The sequence below is a fragment of the Frankliniella occidentalis genome, unplaced genomic scaffold (genome assembly GCF_000697945.3).
Source record: "Frankliniella occidentalis isolate FOCC.00 unplaced genomic scaffold, Focc_3.1 Scaffold6, whole genome shotgun sequence".
Lineage (NCBI taxonomy): Eukaryota > Metazoa > Arthropoda > Insecta > Thysanoptera > Thripidae > Frankliniella > Frankliniella occidentalis.
Genome location: NW_026267136.1, coordinates 934,767 through 939,168, shown reverse-complemented (window position 1 = coordinate 939,168; position 4,402 = coordinate 934,767). Strand labels below are relative to the sequence as shown.

Below are 4,402 nucleotides of genomic sequence, written 5' to 3'. Positions count from 1 at the left end.
GTCGGGGGTAGGCGCCGGCGGGGCGGACTATACACAGCAGCGGAAGCAGCAAGCGACCCACTGAGCGGGACAAACAATAACGACCAGGCAGAAAACAAAACCGAAAAAATATGTATCAGGGGAGATAGGCGCCGTGCGCGGGCCATGCCCCACCTCGTCAGGGGCGGATGGGGTTCCGATCGACAGGGCGGCAGCACTCGTCACACGTACAAAATGCGATCGAGGGAGGGGCGGCGAAAGAAGAAAATAAAAAGAAAAGAACAAAAAGGCGTCGCTTGCATATACTTTGCATACAGTTGAAGGGGCTGCTTTGCTTTCCCAGGCGTAAGACGGGACGGGACGGGTGTGTGTGTGTGTGTGCGTGTGTGCGTGAATGAGTTGAGCGTGAGTCAGGATGTGTGTATATGTTGGAAAGCCAAAACCGAATATAATGCAAGTTCAACGGCCGCAGCCAGCCGCGCGCGCGCGTGGCGTCCCGCCCGGCTTAGCATATGTGATCACATTGTGATCACGCACAGGCCAGAGCAAGGTGAGGGGGGGAGGGGTGAGGGCATCCAGGACCATTACAGTTCCAGAGGCGCACAGACGGAGGGTGCAGCTGGAACGGCTGGCGGCAGACGTTATCGTAGTCCACAATGGCGCCCCCCTCCCCCTCGACAAGGAATAACTACCCAGACCAACAAGCCTCGTTATAGCGTCCGGAGCAAGATAAGGGAAAAGGGGGGGGGCAGCAGGCAGTGTGTGTGGACGCATTAGGGACCCCTGGGGGGCACGGGGGCTAGGCTGCCGGAGGCTGCTGGAGCTCAAGAAGGACGTTAGTTAATTACGACTAATCCTTTTCCCGGTTAAATATTGATGAAACCGCGGGGGGGCGTATGCGACGTGGTGGTATTAATTCCCCAGGCGAGCAGGGGAATAACAAACCGCGGTGAAGACGGTGTGGGGGCGGTGGGGGCAGCAAGGGGGGCGCGCCCTCTGGCCCGGGAGCTAAAAGGGAAGTGTGTCAGAGACAGGCGCCGGCGCACGGGGGTTGAAGTTTACCTGCCCTGGCGCTCTCGCGTGGAGATGAGACCTCCTCCTCCTCCTGCTCCCCCGCCTCCACACCTTCGTCCTATATAACCACCGCACAAGATGAGAGGGGTTGGGGCGGGTCCGACCACATCCAGCTGCTCTCTGGGGCTGGGGTCGGTCAAAAGGAATGGGGCCGTCGGGGGATCCGCGGCGGTCGGTGGTGGTGGCGGTCCCTGCGGGGCCGCGCTCGCTCACATGCGCCGCGCCCCGCCCCGCCCCGCCACGCCCCGCAGCATGCTGCTGCTGCGCCGCCGTACCCGGATGGAGGGCCGAATCGATTGGAAACGGCATGATGACCGATCGAATCCGTGGCGTGGCCGTGTACTGCCGTGCCGAGAGCTTTGCCCTTCATTACAACCCAGGGCCGGACAACCCGGCCAAGTTATTAGAAATTTCAAGAAAAGAAATTTTGCGTCAGCTGTCTAAGTCGACCTCAGTAAAAGAGGATCGGCGATTAGAAATGAGCACACCGACGCCCTGTCGGGTATTGAACTGTTGCAAATTTTGTTTTGATTGCGTTTTCTTTGGAAAGGGGGTGGGGGTAGGATTTGCAGTGTGAAGGCGCCCAGGGCACAGCGGCCAGAGGCGGGGCCGTAGGCCACCTCGCCTATGGCCGCGCCATGGCAGGGCCTCCCGGGACCGTGACATTAGACTCAGAGGGGGGGGAATGTCAATGGCACACAGCCGTTGTGCCCTGTGGCGGTGCTCGCTGCTTGCTATCCAGCCGCGGAAAAATAAAAATAAAGTCAAAGCGAGCAAAATGTTGAGAATAAAACAAGACAGGATTGGACGCAATTTCGAGCTCAAAAGTCGCTCCCTCCCTCCCTCCCCACGGCTTCCAGGCCAGTAGGCGTTACCAGAGAACGCCACCAGGGAGCAGCCAGACAGCGACGGGAGGCGGTCGGTGTGTAAAGCCGAGGTCGCAGAAGGAGCCGGGAGTCGCGCCGCTCTAATCAAGCGCGAGACCGTCGCCGGGGAGGCCTCGGCCTAGGCCTCGCGTGCATCCCCTCCTTTTCATTAGGCCCCATTACCTTGGCAGACACCTCGGCACAAAGCTCCACCCCCGCGGGGGCGGCCGGGGGCGGCCGGGGGCGGCCGGGGGCGGCCGGGGCAGGCGGTACAAAGGGGCGGCCTTGTTGCTGTCAATGCGGCCTCTGCCGCTCCAGCAGTTCCTCTCTCCTCCTCCAGCTTCCTGCCGATCGTGGAGGGCACCCCGCCCCGCTTCGTCCGTTCATAAACCTAATTTCGCTGACGAGCGGCCGATGACAGCGGCGAGGAAGGGCGGTGATTCAAGGCACGCGATGACGGGGCGGAAAGACTTTGGCGAACGGAAAGCCTTTGGCAGAGCTCGGCCAAGCCCCGGCAGAGCCCGACAGACCAGGGCAGAGCCCTTGCGGCGGGTACGAGCTTCACGACTCCAGCGTCACTTTGCCGGTCCCGCCGGCATTCCTGTCGGCAGCAAGCAAGGCCGCGACCGGCATAGGAACTCGCATCAATCAATGGCACCACGGCCTCCGTCACTTCTTTTAACCGGGAGTCCTCATTCGCACGCACTTTGTAGCTATTCGGTCAGCGACAACACGTCGCTCCTCTCGACGAGCACTTCAGGAGGGAGGAGAGTCGCTCGTCCTCGGCACTCTCTCCTCCTCGACACGTCGCCACTCGCTCGCACGGACGGCACTCTAACTCGACGCGCACGGGCGTTCTTATCAGGAGGCACGCACGCACTCACTCACTCACTCACATCCGCACGCGAGTGAGTGCCTGCCTCCCTGCCGGCCGGCACTCCCCGGCCTTATCAACACGGGCCGCATTCCATCCCACTCAGCAGGATGCACTGGACTCACCGTGGGAGAGTCCACCGGTTCCCTGGAACAGACTCAGCGTGCCTCCGTGCGCCAGGTCTGCGCCGGGCGCCCCGGGCCGGACGGGGCCGGCCACTGACAGCAGCACTGTAACGCTCCTCTTCTGCCCTCCCTCCCTCTCACTCTTTCACTTTGGCACACGGCAAAGAGGGGCGGCACACGGCTCACTCCATCTCACTCGCACTGACACTGTGGCACTGGCACACACTCACTCACACACACACACACACACACACAAACACAAACTCGTCGACCACACACGCGATCACAACATCCACGCAGCGCAGCGACACAGCGAGGCGGTCCGCTCTACACGCCGGTCGGGGCCGTACTGGCGCGGCGGCTGAGCCGGGCCCCCGCCCCCCGCCCCCGCGGCCCGCTGCGGCCCACAGCGCTTGGCTCGGCTCGGCTCGGCCCGGCCTACGGACAACAGACCCCGGTCCTGCTCCTGCGGGAGTGTTCCCGTGGTTATCCTGCTGGTTCCTGCTGGGTCCTGCTGGGAACCGCCGGGTCCTGCCGGCGCCGGGTGTCGTCCAGCTGATGAATAGGGAAGGCGGCGTCCAGGCGGCGTCCGCGCGATGAATTTGCAGCGGCGTGTAACTTTGGCGTGTCCTGACCGCACATGGCGATTAGGGGCTTGCTTGACCAGCCGTGACCGCAGGACCCCGGTCCAGGACCCTCCGGGGCGGCATGTCGTGTCCACCGATGCACACGCTCTCACACGCCCTTAAACACGCTCAATAATTTAGCGCCACGCTCGCTCCGGGAGCGCGGGGGAGAGCTGGGGAGAGCGGGGAGGGGGGCCGCCTGAGGTCCCCCAGCGCACTCCAGCAGAGTGATGCACCTGCTGGAGCAGGCCAACGCTCGCCCGCTCGCTCTGGATCTCTCCGGGACGACGGATGCGACTCTAGCAACACTGTAAAAAATACCGTAGTGAGTTACGGTTTGCCTACGGTCCGTACCGTATTTTCAGCGTACGGTCAGGCCGTAACAGTATGAACTGTACTTTCTTGTTTGGGCTAAGAGCTGTATTCGACTTTCCCAACATTTTTTCAAGTTACGGTCTGTTCTGTATGACACGGACCGTAACCAAAAATTACGGTTCCGGACCAGGCAACAAATTTACAGCGCAGACCGTAGGCATTTACCGTACGTTTTTCTAACAGTGAAACTGGAGTGTGCTGGGAGCGGGAGTGGATAGGTCGCGGAGACGAGGAAAAAAAATGGAAAGGTGACTCACTAGAATATAAAAGCGCAATTATTTTTATTTATTTCGAAAGTAATGGACAATAATCGCTTTAAACCATATTTAGCGCCTTGCTTTTATTGTGCGCCCGACTGGCAAGCTAGTAATAGCAGTAGCGGTGACAACGCTAACGCTGCTACCTACATCAAGGTTAAAAAAAAACACACACAGTAAAGAAATATTCGAAGATCTCTTTAATTAAAAGGGAAAGAATGTTGTG

The 4,402-nt window shown here is 60.2% G+C and overlaps 1 protein-coding gene across 2 annotated transcripts in view; it reads right to left on the bottom strand.

The window, feature by feature from the left end:
* LOC113218156 (cyclin-dependent kinase 14) overlaps nt 1–4,402 on the bottom strand; it is a 162,223-nt gene that overhangs the window by 106,924 nt on the left and 50,897 nt on the right. The window contains exon 1 of one of the 2 annotated variants that reach the window (XM_026438381.2): nt 2,919–3,278. The exons of the other annotated variant lie outside the window; for it this stretch is intronic. The gene's annotated coding sequence lies outside the window, so the exon portion shown is untranslated. Of the gene's footprint in view, nt 1–2,918; nt 3,279–4,402 lie in introns of those variants that run through there. 2 annotated transcript variants of the gene reach the window in all.